Source organism: Schistocerca americana, chromosome 3 (assembly GCF_021461395.2).
Source record: "Schistocerca americana isolate TAMUIC-IGC-003095 chromosome 3, iqSchAmer2.1, whole genome shotgun sequence".
Taxonomy (NCBI): domain Eukaryota; kingdom Metazoa; phylum Arthropoda; class Insecta; order Orthoptera; family Acrididae; genus Schistocerca; species Schistocerca americana.
Genome location: NC_060121.1, coordinates 720,324,646 through 720,340,481, shown reverse-complemented (window position 1 = coordinate 720,340,481; position 15,836 = coordinate 720,324,646). Strand labels below are relative to the sequence as shown.

General features: G+C 44.1%; 1 protein-coding gene across 1 annotated transcript in view; it reads right to left on the bottom strand.

The window, feature by feature from the left end:
* LOC124606341 (diuretic hormone receptor-like) overlaps positions 1 to 15,836 on the bottom strand; it is a gene marked incomplete at its 3' end in the record, with an annotated part of 321,156 nt that overhangs the window by 206,848 nt on the left and 98,472 nt on the right. The gene's annotated exons all lie outside the window — the stretch shown is intronic.

Sequence of the window (15,836 nt, the reverse complement as noted above, 5' to 3'; positions counted from 1 at the left end):
GGTGACTTTTCAAAGGTAGAATGTTCCAGTGTATGTGAATTCCTAAAGGACCAAACTGCTGAGGTCGTCGGTCCCTAGACTTACACACTACTGAAACTAACTTATGCTAAGAACAACACACACACCGATGCCCGAGAGAGGACTCGAACCTCCAACGGGAGGGGCCACGCAATCCGTAACACGGCGCCTCAAACAACGCGGCTATTCCTTGCGGCAAAAGTAGAATTAGCAGTACCTAAGCATAGGATCAACTTGGACGGTATGTTGACAATGGAGCAATTGGAACCGCTACCAAAAACACATTTTAATTAAATTACGATTCAACGAAGAAAAGTCACTCATAAAAGCACAATGAAACACATAAGCAACGGAATGCTGCGACTCGAAATGCTGCAGCGCAGCAGAAGGGTAAGCACGACCTACCCGCACAGTATCTCAAGTGGAAGTGAACCATTCAGGCAAAGTGTCGTCACAACAGCAACACTTTTTAAATTCTTCATACTGTACGCTTACACAATACGCCACATGCATTTTCAAAGATAATACTGACGTGGTACTGTGAGCATAGTAGCATTTACAGCGCTGGGAGGGGGTTCAGTTACTTCCGAGCATGTGCAGTGGAAAACAGACAGCAGCAGCTTTTTCCTGACTAGATCGTAGTGCGGCTGACCAACATTTCAGCACTCGGCGCAGGTTTCTAGTTACTGCAGAGAGAGAGAGAGAGAGAGAGAGAGAGAGCTCCCAAACATGTTTTCGTCTGCTTTATCTTCATACCAGCACGCATTCGGAGAAAAATTGCCTAATTTTAGTAGGATTTCGGCTCGCATTCACATCGAAATGTCGTAATTGAAGTGCGAGATTTACAGTGTGCTGTAGCGCAATAGCACATCATAAGCGGCCGTTACAGTGAACAATGGGCAACGGCCTGGCCGCATTGGTTATAACAGTTCCCGTCAGCTCACCGAAGTTAAGCGCTGTCGGGCGTGGCTGGCACTTGGATGGGTGCCCATCCGGACCGCCATGCGCTGTTGCCATTTTTCTGGGTGCACTCAGTTCCGTGATGCCAACAGAGGAACTACTCGGTCTAATAGTGGTGGCTCCAGTCAAAGAAAATCATCATAACGACTGGGAGAGCGGTGTGCTGACCTCACGCCCCTCCTATCTGCATCCTAACCTGAGAGTGACACGGCGGTCGGACGGTCCCCATGGGCCACTTGAGGCCTGAAGGAGGGCTTTACTATGAACAATAATTACAGAAAGAAAGCTTATCTTTCTATTACCTAACGATCTTTGCTTTGCTCCCCCACGTTGCCTTCCTTGCCTGTTTTCCTAAACACGGCACAGGAAATCACTTTCACGCAGTGGAGTAACGTCATATTATCAAATAAGGTGGTGAAAAGTGATGTAACAGAGTGCATGCAACATTCGAACCGATTCCACACAGTTCGGGTTCGACGTGTTTGGTCACTGGAACGATCCCAGTACGTAGCCCCTCTTTCTCTTTCTTACTACACAAGTTGTGGTATAGTAAAAATCTTGGAATCGCAAAGGATACTTTCTACGTAGCGGTTAAATTCCTCTGTAATTTTCACTCTTTAATTTTCAATGACAACTTCTTATTTTATTTTCTTTGAACAGAGACAAGCGGTTCCAAACGACTTTAGGCTAAGAATCACATCATTCACTGTGAACATGGTAGACTTAGTACGACAGTAATTTAAAACGACAGGAAATGCGCTGATCGCTGAGGGACTGAGGTAATCGTTTGTGAAAAAGGAAAGAGGTTTTATTCTCTTGCGTTCATTTAAGATATACTGACGGGAAGCATCGTATGCTTTTTATTTAATGTTCACTACGGTAATACAATGGTGACGGAGCGGTGAATGGACACTGCCCAGGGGCTGTAGGGGATGTCAGGATGGAAACTAACAAGGCGCACTCGATAATACGACGGACAAATGACAAAAACAAATGAAGTTACTTGAAACAAATCGATGTACTCGTTTCAATAATGAACTTGCACGCATTAAAATTTCAAAATGCATTTCACTGAAATTCACAAGAAACAATAAATCTTACAATGCTACTTTACAAATGAGGGACAAAATTCGTAACTGACTCTATGTTGTAGTATTAAAACATCTATGACACACTTATAGCTCGTTTTCGTTAGTATAAATTGTTTCCATTGATAGAAATTTTTGAAGCAGATTTGACATTGTTGTGGATTCAGTTCGAAGCTCTACGCTAGTCTGTCCTGCGCAAACTTCATCTTTGCATAACTGCTTCATTCTACAGATTTTTTACAGATTTTTGAACCTATTTACTCTTACTGTATTCCAGCCTTGTCTTTCATCTCCATTCTTTTAGCCGCCACGCTTTTCTCAATTACCAAAATGGCATTATAGCTATTAGTTCGACACAAATTGCAATATCCTATGTCAATATTTGCAAACACGATGATTTATATATTAGTAGTAAACTGTGTTTCTGTTACATAGGTACTCGATGATGATCGTTGGTGATAGCAACCGGTAGCATTAGAGCGTAATTCTTCGTCGTAGCTGTTACTAATTTCAGTGTGAGATTCATTAAATTAACTAAGATACCAGCAACACTCATTTCGTAATATTTCTGCGGTATAATTTTCACTGGATTCCTTTCATTGTCTGCACTCTTTTACCTGTTGCGCGCAACTGGCAGATGTGTTCCAAGGACGTAGATTGTTTGTAGTCCTCATTAAGCACTTAGTGTTCTTCTGTGGCGATGGCGCCGACTTCAAAGGATGAATCAGAAGGGCATTTGTGTGAATATTATAATTTCTTGGGCCGGCAAAGGTCGAGCCGAAACTTATAAGCGAAATAACTTACGGACCAGCTATTGCATTTGTTTTTAGATTAACTGGAAAAGAAGGACTGATCATATAGGATTTACATGTGTGTGATGTTGAATACGAAAACTGAAATAGCGAGATTCGTTCCGCAGGTTACGAGATATTCCGAAATGTGTTCGTAGGAAGATAATCTGTAGTCCATATCCTACGGGTGATTTGATACAGGAAATCTCTCGACCGAGACGACGAAGATTATGGAATTTCATTTCACAGTAGACCACTGACCAGTAGTTTAAGTAACACACACGTGAAAAAAAAACAACATAGAAATAATTTCACAAGAATCAGTTGTTTCTCCAGGCAAATGAGTTTGTGTCTCTTTCACTGGCTGAGTATTAATATAGCTCTTTACAGCCCCATACCTCCCATTTTTCAAAGTCTCTCACTAGCAGTATAGTAGTGCAATCTGGTTTTCACAACATACCTCATATTCCACTAAGCTCAGGGGTTTTCTATGTATATGAATAAATCGAATGAAACACTCTTTCCTTAGCACCTCCTGTCTCATATTCTACCTGCTCAGGTTTGCTACTCATTTCTCACTATGTATGTCTCTTAAATTAACTATGGATTATTTTATACTTAATTTAATTATGTATTTTTTACTGAAGATTAAAAAAAAATTCGTTGTTACGAGAATGGTCACATAGCTGCTGCTTCCAACTTGACTTTGGAGTTTTCTAAATTTATTCACAATATCCTCCTGCATAGCTCAGTTTTTCAATTTGATTAGTAACGCGTCCACCGTGAGGTCTCACGGTATTCTTGCATCATCAACTTCAGAGAGTCGAAAATCTACCATGAGGCAATATTTGCCGTCTATGGGTTTTATTTTAGCTAGATATTCTAGAAACACGCGTTTAAAGAGTATATTCCCGAACCAATTAAACTTTGTTCAGTACCACAACTGTAGGTGGAGTCGTACTCTGGCAGTTGCCATGCTAACAACACACCTCTCGATTGACTCATCTGTATGCTATTGGGCACATCGTATTGCATACCAGGTCATGATGGTAGCATAGTCGTTTTTGCTCCAGAGAAACTGGGAGGGTGGTAGTAATAGCATATACCTTCTTACAAATGGTGTGATATCACTGGCTACAAGTGTTTATGCCAGTGAACCTGCGTAGCACTCCAGTTAAACATTGGTTGGCACTTTTTTTTCATAACATTCCTCACACATTGCCGTTTCTGTGGCAACATTTATTCACAGTGTGATGTTTATGAATCCAGTATTCGTGTGAATAAGCCACTGACTGCTTTGTCATGCTTAATTTTCTCTGAAATCCGTAGTACATCTGATTTAAAATCATATCGTCTAGTTCAGAACTCATTATTTTATTCAGGCGTCGTTCAAAGTCAAATCCCGCGCAGAAAGCTTTTCTTTCAGAATCTCCAAAGTATCCCCGAAGTTCATTTCGATGACCCAAAATGTGTGACGGCATCACATGGTTACAGTTTCTTGGTATCGTTAATATAATAACAGAAACTGATAACAATAATTTTTCCCAAATAGTCTGTGGGATATCTGTTCTGTATCGTCCGCTACTTTCTGTTTGGGGAAATGCTAGAATCCCACTTCTCTCGGCATCGTGCCCCCATGGCTGTAGTTTTTGCGCAGTCGATTTACTCGGTTTAATGTTTCTCACACGTCTGTTACTTTTTCCGTCGGCACGGTCACTTCTTTCCTTTCTGATCGTCAAAGAATTTAATTACCTTCACAGTAATCCGTCGTGGATACACGTCAGAGAATTTCTGGCGATCAATTTCCGTGCATGGACTGCTAAGTAACAGCCCGCATCTCGTGGTCGTGCGGTAGCGTTCTCGCTTTCCACGCCCGGGTTCCCGGGTTCGATTCCCGGCGGGGTCAGGGATTTTCTCTGCCTCGTGATGGCTGGGTGTTGTGTGCTGTCCTTAGGTTAGTTAGGTTTAAGTAGTTCTAAGTTATAGGGGACTGATGACCATAGATGTTAAGTCCCATAGTGCTCAGAGCCATTTGAACCATTTGCTAAGTAACAGCGTGCACTTCTCTGAATATGAGTGTGGATATACTAGTCACGTTAGCAGATTATTTTCAGCTGCGGCAGGTTGGTTGGTTTGTTTGAGGTATAAAGAGACCAAACTACAGAGCCATCAGTCCCCACTGGCTTTAATGGATTGTTTGTCTAGTTGTATGACGTTCTCACCACTATTCAACGGCAGTGGGCGCCGATCGCAGAGTAAACACAAACGGCCGTAGAACATACACTACTGGCCATTAAAATTGCTACACCATGATGATGACATGCTACAGACGCGAAATTTAACCGACAGGAAGAAGATGCTGTGATATGCAATTGATTAGCTTTTCAAAAGCATTCACACCAAGGTTGGCGCCGGTGGCAAGACCTACAACGTGCTGACATGAGGAAAGTATCCAACCGATATCTCATACACAAACAGCAGATGACCGGCGTTGCCTAGAGAAACGTTGTTGTGATGCCTCGTGTAAGGAGAAGAAACGCGTACCATCACGTTTCCGACTTTGATAAAGTTCGGATTGTATCCTATCGCGATTGCGGTTTATCGTATCGCGGCATTGCTGCTCGCGTTGGTCGAGATCCAATCACTGTTAGCACAATATGGAATCGGTGGGTTCAGGAGGGTAATTCGGAACGCGGTGCTGGATCCCTACGGCCTCGTATCACTAGCAGTCGAGATGACAGGCATCTTATCCGCATGGCTGTAACGGATCATGCAGCCACATCTCGATCCCTGAGTCAACAGATGGGGACGATTGCAAGACAACAACCATCTGCACGAACAATTCGACGAAATTTGTAGCAGCATGGACTATCAGCTCGGATGCAATGGCTGCGGTTTCCCTTGACGCTGCATCACAGACAGAAGCGTCTGCGGTGGTGTACTGAACGACGAACCTGGGTGCATGAATGGCAAAACGTCATTTTTGCGGATGAATGCAGGTTCTGTTTACAGCATCACGATGATCGCATCCGCGTTTGGCGACATCGCGGTGAACGCACAATGGAAGCGTGTACTTGTCATCGCCATACTGGCGTATCACCCGTCGTGATGATATGGGCTGCCATTGGTTTACACGTCTCGGTCACCTCTTGTTCGCATTGACGGCACTTTGAACAGTGGACGTTACAATTCAGATGTGTTGCGACCCGGTCTCTACTCTTCATTCTATCCCTGCGAAACCCTACATTTCAGCAGGATTATGCACGACCGCATGTTGCAGGTCGTGTACGGGCCTTTATGGATACAGAAAATGTTCGACTGCTGCCCTGGCCAGCACATTCTCCAGATCTCTCACCAACTGAAAACGTCTGGTGAGTGGTGACCGAGCAACTGGCTCGTCACAACACGCCAGTCACTACTCTTGTTGAACTGTGGTATCGTGTTGAAGCTGTATGGGCAGCTGTACCTGTACACGCCATCCTAGCTCTGTTTGACTCAATGCCCAGGCGTATGAAGGCCGTTATTACGGCCAGAGGTGGTTGTTCTGGGTACTGATTTCTCAGGATCTATGCACCCAAATTGCGTGAAAATGTAATCACATGTCAGTTCTAGTATAATATATTTGTCCAATGAATACGCGTTTATCATCTGCATTTCTTCTTGGTGTAGAAATTTTAATGGCCAGTAGTGTATGGTGGTTCGCTGACCATCGAAGGTAAGGAGAAAAACTATAGGGAAACACATAACAGTAGGCGCGTTGTGTGGCGGAGCGTGTTCTGCGAATGAACGCCACACAGCCACAACAACACGTAATGGCAGCGAAAACTCCGCCTATGTTTTGAGTCATCGGAAAAAACTGCATTGCCACGCGATCACAGGCAAAGAAGTAAGCCTATTTACATCGCCAACAACACAGCAAAGCGTACCACAACTTCAAAACTGTAAGTTACAGAAAGACAAATTGATACAGTCTTATTTCCGTTCGTAAATGCGTAAAAAACAGAAAATAAATTACGTTTTGCTATTTGCATATGACGAGTTGTATATTGTGTAGCAGAACAGCTGTCAAAACAAGTGGACAGTAACATCATGTAAGGTAAGTTACTTATGATTACACCCACTTTTCGCCAATTAAGCAACTTTTACATAATGTTGTACAAGACGCAAATGTTAATATGTTAACAACAAATTTACAGTTAAAAATAAAAATAGAACCTACTGACGATAGCACAAATGTGCTGAAACATGTATGGGTAAAACAAAAGAAAAAAGGTGTCTTGCATAAGGCGGAACTTGTCATCCCATTCTGGCGAAGTGTCGAGATTCACGGAGAGCGGGCTATTTATATGTGCCGTCACCCCCCTCCACTAGACCTCGGGCGGCTGCGGTGGACCAGCGGCGTGCGCGCGGCGGTTGGGATGGCGGGCGCCTCCGGCTGCCGCGTTCGGTTCTCGGTGTAAGCCAACTGTCTGCGTCCGCGGCAGAGGACGTTGACGGGCGCGCTTCCGACGGATTGCCGCTATCGCAGGGTTCCATGCTGCGCTGAGTTGGTATCCCTCGTCTCTGTTGACCAGACTGTCGTGAATCCTTATTTCTATGGATTCTTTTATAACACTTTCCCAGAAGCCAGATGCTTGGCACAGTACCTTCGTGTTTTCGAAGTTGAAGGTGTGTTCTTCATTTATGCTGTGTTTTGCTATGGCTGATTTTTCTGTGTGATCTAGTCGCACACATCTGTTACGTTCTTCGCAGCGTTTAGATATGCAGCGCTGTTTGCCCAATGTATTGTTTTTTCACATTCGCATGGTATGCTGTGTACTCCTCGTGTGTTAAGGGTCAGCGCATCTTTGGCAGAACCTAGGAGCTCCCTCGTCATCGGTGGTGATCGGAGAGTGGTTTTGATATTGTATTTGCCCAGAAGTCGTGCAATTTTGGCCGAGAGCGGACCCCCGTACGGAAGGAACGCGAGTCGTTTGTCTTCTTCTTCTTCATCATCTTCTTCTGGGATTCTCACAGGCAGAAGTAGCACTTCCACTCTACGTCCTCAACTATTTTTGGGATGTTTCTAATCTGTGTCTTCCTCTACATTTTCCTCCATCTCCAGACCCCTCTAGTACCGTGGAAGTTATCCCCTGATGTCTTAACACATGTCCTATCTTCTTGTTCCTTCTTCCTGTCAGTGTTTTCCAAATATTCCTTTCTTCACTGATTCTGCAGAGAACCTCCTCATACTTCACTTTATCATAGTTTCTAATTTTCAATGCTCTCCTGCAACACTTCTTGTCCTTTCTGGTTTTCTCACATACCATGATTGACTACCATGCAGTGAGGTACCCCGAACACACATTCTCAGAAATTTCATCCTCAAATTAAGGCAGATGTTTGATAGTGGTCAGGAATTCTCTCTCTGCGTCTGCTAGTCTGCTTTTTATGTCCTCTTTGCTTCATTTATCATAGCTTACTTTGCTTCCAATATAGCAGAGCTCTTTAATTTTGCCTAGTTTCTGATAACCCATTTTCATGTAAGCATAAATACAAAATCGCTATTCCCATTTCTGTTACTTCGTATTGTATTCGTCATTCTTCTGTTTACCCTTAGTCCACATTCTGTACCCATGAAACTTCAAAATCCATTCAACACATCCTGTAACTCTTATTCACCTTGGGACAGGGGCTAGAAATATCACAGCGAATCATATTGGTAGTCTTACACCCTGAATTTAAATCACACTCTCCAACCATTCTTTTATTTCCGTCATTGCTACATCATGTACTGTATACATAGAACACTAGAGAGGAATGACTGCAGCCCTGTCTTACACCTTTTTTAATCCGAACACTTCGTCTTTCATTCTTATTTTCCCCTACTGGTCATGGTACATTTCGACATCCTACTAACATTGTCGAACGCTTTTTCAGATCGGCAAATCCAATGATCTTGTCTTCATTTTTCTTCTGTCCTGCTTCAGATATCAAGGAAAATGTCAGGAATGCGTTAATAGCGGTTCTGCCTTTCCCAGAGCCAAATGACCACCCAACATATCGTCAATTTGTCTTCCATTCCTCGATACATTGTTCGTGTCAGCAACTTGCATATATAAGCTATTAAGCTAACTATACGAAGTTCTCGCACTTACTTGCTCGAGCCAGCTTCTGAACTGTGTGTTTGATATCATTCGAATGTTCGATGATACGTCGCCAGTCTCATAGAATCTACACATCATCTTGAACTGTTGCTTGATTGCCATCCCCAGATCTTTTAGAAGTACCGATAGAATGTTATCTTTTCCGTCTGCCTTAATTTATCTCAAGCCTCGTGAAGGTCTTTCAAATTTTGACTAGTAAGGGACACCCTATGTCTTCCTTTCGACTCTAATTACTTCTTCTACCGCATCATCAGGCAATCCCTTTCCCTCACAAGTGCCTTCAACGTACTCTTCCAACCAATCCGCTCCCTCCTCTAAATTTAACACTGGAACTCTTTTGCACTCATAACGTTGGCAGCATTTATTTTAATTTCACTGAATGATATTTTGACTTTTATATATGTTGAACAGAGTTCAGTAATGAGCAGCATATACTGGCCTTAAAATAGTGAGCACGTAGACTCGGGTCTCCACTTGTTGAGTCTGGCGTCTGGTGCGAGTGGACTCGACACTCTCAGAAACGAGAGCTAGTACACGAATACACAAGCAGAACCGTGAACTTGTGGCACTTCCGCTTCATACGCAACCATTTGAAAGAAATTTTCTCCATTAGACTGTAAATTACTGTTTGCATATTTCACACAGTCATGATATCGACTTTATAGCCGTTGTCAAATGCGAGTTCAAATATCACAAAATGTCCTACGTGCCTAAATGACATAAGCAACCGCTGAGCACTATGTTTATTATATACCAGTGCAATGACTAATCAGCTAGAACTAAATATTGTTCTGTTAATACACACAAATGTGGGCTGGCCCACTTAAACGTTTCAGCGCAGATATCCCTGGAACAGAAACAGATATTAAAAAAAACGACTTTCACTAGTACGAATCTGAGACACGGAATCGTGAAAATAAATATTATGAGGCATTCTAAGACATGAGCAAACATTAGCTTCAACACGAGCTTACGTCTTTTTTTTTTTTTTTTTTTTTACTGGGCATGCCGTATTATTTCTTACGCAGTCAATAACATGAAAAATGAGAAAAAGAATGGCAGTTGTTGCATCGAAATAAGTCAGCGCACAATACGTCAGTTACATCGCAAGAAACTGCAAAGCGAAGTCTGCACTTGAAATAAACGCGGCGCTATTGCACTTACCGAGAAGCAAGCATGATCTTCACATTTCAGTGATTGTGGCAGTAAACTATGCTGTTACTTTCGGCTCTCGTGACAGCAGTGAAAGTGAGATTACGTACGTCAACCTCATCGTGATCATGAGCAACTTGGAGTTAGCGCTTGCATTTGAGGTGTTCAGTAGCGGCGCGTGTCATCTAATTCAAGCGTCAACATCTCCTTACAATTTCTCTGGATGTAATTGACGTATTGCGATGCAAATACCGCCATTTTTTCGTGATTTTTCATGTAACTGATTGCGTAAGAAACAATACGTGCTGCCCATATATACACTGTGAGTTTTTCCATCTTGTAAAAACTCTAGGGATTGATCGATGAGAGGATACGGAACAAGAAAGGACTAACGAACTTACGTCCGAAAATATGTGGTTTCCAGTCTAGAGACCATTTATTCAGTCATACATTTCACAGAGAGTGTGGTCTGTTACGCGCTGTACCATGCAGTCACAGTTACAGTATGTGTTCAAAATGGTTTCCATGTGCCTCAACACATGCGTGCACGCTCCGTAGCATGTTCTATCTCACACATTCACATCGGCCAGGCTGCATTAAAAAAGTTTCAAACCCTCGGGCATGGGTGTGCGTGTTGTTCTTATCATAAGTTACTTTAAGTTAGTTTAAGTAGTGTGTAAGTCTAGGGACCAATGACCTAAGCAGTTTGGTCCCTTAGAAATTCACACACATTTGAACATTTGAACAGTGTCAAAGGCAATATGAATGCTCTGCCCCAGCGCCTTCACGTCTGAAATGGGCTCTGCATGTATGACACTTTTGAGATGGTCTCATTACCAGAAATCACAAGGGTTGAAATCTGGCGAACGAGCAGGCCACGCAACTGCAACTGGACCCACTCTTCTGATCCGTCGACCAGGGAAGACACGATTGAGATGTGTCCGGAAGTTAACGGCGAAGTGGGCTGGAGCACCTTCACGTAGCAGCCACATCATCCTTCAAATGGTCCAGCAGGGGGGCAAAGTTCACCCGCCAGATAGGCGTAGTTCCTGCCTGTTAGGTGAAGTGGAAGATAGACTTGTCCCAAAATACGGTCGCCAGTTAACCCGGCCCACACATTCCGACTGCACCGATGCTATTGATTCGCTGTCACCATACCATGGGGGCTCTGCATACTATACCACAGATGGCTGTTATGAAAGTTGAAGATACCGATCTGTGTAAGGGTTGCCACATCTGTGAATCGGATGGATGACATAAATCCCGAGCCGCGCGGGATTAACCGAGCGGTTTAAGGCGCTGCAGTCATGCACTGTGCGGCTGGTCCCGGCGGAGGTTCGAGTCCTCCTTCGGGCATGGGTTTGTGTGTTTGTCCTTAGGATGCTTTAGGTTAAGTAGTGTGTAAGCTTAGGGACTGATGACCGTAGCAGTTAAGTCCCATAAGATTTCACACACATTTTTGAACACAAATCTTGGAGTCGTGATTGCCTGGTGAAGAAACCAGTGACAAAACTGCTCCCGATGTGGAAAATCCATCGCTAGTAAGCCCGGCGCTAGCTGTAACTAATAAGGGTAGTACATCTACATGTACATACATACTCCGCAATCCACCATACGGTGTGTGGCGGAGGGTACCTCGTACCACAACTGGTATCTTCTCTCCCTGTTCCACTCCCAAACAGAACGAGGGAAAAATGACTGCCTATATGCCTCTGTACGAGCCCTAATCTCTCTTATCTTATCTTTGTGGTCTTTCCGCGAAATGTAAGTTGGCGGCAGTAAAATTGTATTGCAGTCAGCCTCAAATGTTGGTTCTCTAAATTTCCTCAGTAGCGATTCACGAAAAGAGCGCCTCCTTTCCTCTAGAGACCCCCACCCGAGTACCTGAAGCATTTCCGTAACACTCGCGTGATGATCGAACCTACCAGTAACAAATCTAGCAGCCCAACTCTGAATTGCTTCTATATCCTCTCTCAATCCGACCTGATAGGGATCCCAAACGCTCGAGCTGTACTCAAGAATAGGTCGTGTTAGTGTTTTATAAGCGGTCTCCTTTACAGATGAACCACATCTTCCCAAAATTCTACCAGTGAACCGAAGACGATTATCCACCTTCCCCACAACTGCCATTACATGCTTGTCCCACTTCATATCGCTCTGCAATGTTACGCCCAAATATTTAATCGACGTGACTGTGTCAAGCGCTACACTATTAATGGAGTATTCAAACATTACGGGATTCTTTTTCTTATTCATCTGCATTAATTTACATTTATCTATATTTATAGTTAGCGGCCATTCATTACACCAACCACAAATCCTGTCCAAGTCATCTTGTATCCTCCTACAGTCACTCAACGACGACACCTTCCCGTACACCACAGCATCATCAGCAAACAGCCGCACATTGCTATCCATCCTATCCAAAAGATCATTTATGTAGATAGAAAACAACAGCAGACCTACCACACTTCCATGGGGCACTCCAGATGATACCCCCACCTTCGATGAACACTCACCATCGAGGACAACGTACTGGTTTCTATTACTTAAGAAGTTTTTGAGCCACTCACATATTTGGGAACCAATCCCATATGCTCGTACCTTAGTTAGGAGTCTACAGTGGGGCACCGAGTCAAACGCTTTCCGGAAGTCAAAGAATATGACATCCATCTGATACCCTTAATTCATGGTTCCCAAGATATCATGTTAAAAAAGGGCGAGTTGCGTTTCGCAGGAGCGATGCTTACTAAAGCCGTGCTAATGCATGGACAGCAACTTCTCTGTCTCAAGGAAATTTATTATATTCGAATAAGAATATGTTCGAGAATCCAGCAACAAACCGATGTTAAGGATATTGGCCTGTAATTTTGAGGATCCGTCCTTCTACCCTTCTTATATACAGGCGTCAGCTGCGGTTTTTTTCCAGTCACTCGGGAATTTACGTTGGGCGAGAGGTTCGCGACAAACGCAAGGTAAGTAAGGAGCCAATGCAGTAGAGTAGTCTCTGTAAAACCGAATTGGAATCCCATCAGGACCTGGCGATTTATTTATTTTCAACCCATTCAGCTGCTTCACAACAGTTGTCTGGATAATGTTCCATACGGTCGTCTGGCTTACCCTCTACTGGCGGGCCAACTGCCTGGTACAAACTCGGCGGTCGCCTTCCACAGTTTTAATCACAATTTACACCATACCTGGTGTCCGATTTTGCAGAAAAATTCGGGCAGTGGACAGTGCGATACCTCACTTACTGGCAATACAAAAATGTTTCTCGCAAAATTTCGTCCTGCTTCTATTTTGGGCACTATATGGACGATAAAGTTTGGCAATGTAGAGTGAAAATTTCATTCTAGAAGCATCCCTTAGGCTGTGACTAAGCCACGTCTCTGCAATATCCTTTTTTTCAGAAGTGCTAGTTCTGCAAGGTTCGCAGGAGAGCTTCTGTAAAGTTTGGAAGGTAGGAGACGAGGTACTGGCAGAAGTAAAGCTGTGAGGGCGGGGCGTGAGTCGTGCTTGGGTAGCTGAGTGGTAGAGAACCTTCCCGCGAAAGGCAAAGGTCCCGAGTTCGAGTCTCGGTCCGGCACACAGTTTTAATCTGGCAGGAAGTTTGGACTCAGATTGTTTACGAGTGTGTAGCTGTACAACATATGCTGGTGTGGATACTTGTGCATTTTTGCACGACATTTCGACTGGTACATCTCCTACATAACTACAGAGGGCCTGATAATGGCTTGATGGAATACCGAAACCTGTGATCTCTGGAATGAATTAGAGATGAAAATAAAGTTTTAGTTTTCTGTATTGCTGGTTATGCTATACCCGCTAGGTTAAGGTTACAGTGGGTGGGTAAGGGGTACACCGATGACCCATTTGCCAACAGCACTTTCCTCTAATGCGTACATTCAGACTCGAGTCGTGATCTTCAAAACATCTTCCACCTGCCGCGTATGTTTCAGAAGAATTTTACAAATACACAGTGGGTACACCTTTCCGTACAGGGTGATACGTATCTCTAGGCTTGCAGAAGATCATCGTGTGACAAAAACAAGACATGCAGAAAATAGAAACATTGTGGTGGATAGAGTGTCTCTCCAAGTTTTACCTCCATTACAGGCTCTCTGTATGTGCACCGTTACTGATTCGTAAAACTCAGTATGTGCATGGAAATCACTGGCGCCGTAGCTGCCCAATTTGGAACTCTGTTTACTGGGTGGCTTATGCAGTTTCGTCACGGTGCGTATTACTAATCTGAACCTGAAGAGATGCTCCATCCACAACTTTTTGTTTATTTTCTATACGTCGCGTAATTCTCATGTACACTACTGGCCATTAAAATTGCTACACCACGAAGATGACGTGCTACAAACGCGAAATTTAACCGACAGGAAGAAGATGCTGTGATATGCAAATGATTAGCGTTTCAGAGCATTCACACCAAAGTTGGCGCCTGTGGTGAGACCTACAACGTGCTGACATGAGGAAAGTATCCAACCGAGTTCTCATACACAAACAGCAGTTGACCGGCGTTTCCTGGTGAAATGTTGTAGTGATGCCTCGTGTAAGGAGGAGAATTGCCTACCATCACGTTTCCGACTTAGGTAAAGGTCGGATTGTGGCCTATCGCGATTGCGGTTTATCGTATCGCGACATTGCTGCTCGCGTTGGTCGAGATCCAATCACTGTTAGCACAATATGGAATCGGTGGGTTCAGGAGGGTAATACGGAACGCCGTTCTGGATCCCTACGCCTCGTATCACTAGCAGTCGAGATGACAGGCATCTAGTCCGCATGGCTGTAGTGGATGGTGCAGCCACGTCTCGATCCCTGAGTCAACAGATGGGGACGTTTGCAAGACAACAACCATCTGCACGAACAGTTCGAGGACGTTGGCAGCAGCATCCACTATCAGCTCGGAGACCATGGCTGCGATTACCCTTCACGCTGCATCACAGAGAGGAGCGCCTGCGATGGTGTACTCAACGACGAACCTGTGTGCACGAATGGCAAAACGTAATTTTTTCGGATGAATCCAGGTTCAGTTTACAGTATCATGATGGTCGCATACGTGTTTGGGGACATCGCGGTGAACGCACATTGGAAGCGTGTATTCGTCATAGCCATACTGGCGTATCACCCGGCGTGATGGTATGGGGTGCCATTGGTTACATTTCTCGGTCACCTCTTGTTCGCATTGACGGCTCTTTGAACAGTGGACGTTACATTTCAGATGTGTTACGACCCATAGCTCTACCCTTCATTCGATCTCAGCGAAACTCTGAATTTCAGCAGGATAATGCACGACCGCATGTTGAAGGTTCGGTACTGGCATTTCTCAATACAGTACACGTTCGACTGCTGCCCTGGCCAGCACATTCTTCAGATCTCTCACCAATTGGAAATGTCTGGTCAATGGTGGCCGAGCAACTAGCACGTCACAATACGCCAGTCACTACTCTTGATGAAGTGTGGTATCGTGTTGAAGCTGCATGGGCAGCTGTACGTGTAGACGCCATCCAAGCTCTGTTTGACTCAATGCCCAGGCGTATGAAGGCCGTTATTACGGCCAGAGGTGGTTGCTCTGGGTACTGATTTCTCAGGATCTATGCACTCAAATTGCGTGAAAATGTAATCACGTGTCAGTTCTAGTATAATATATTTGTCCAATTAATCCCCGTTTA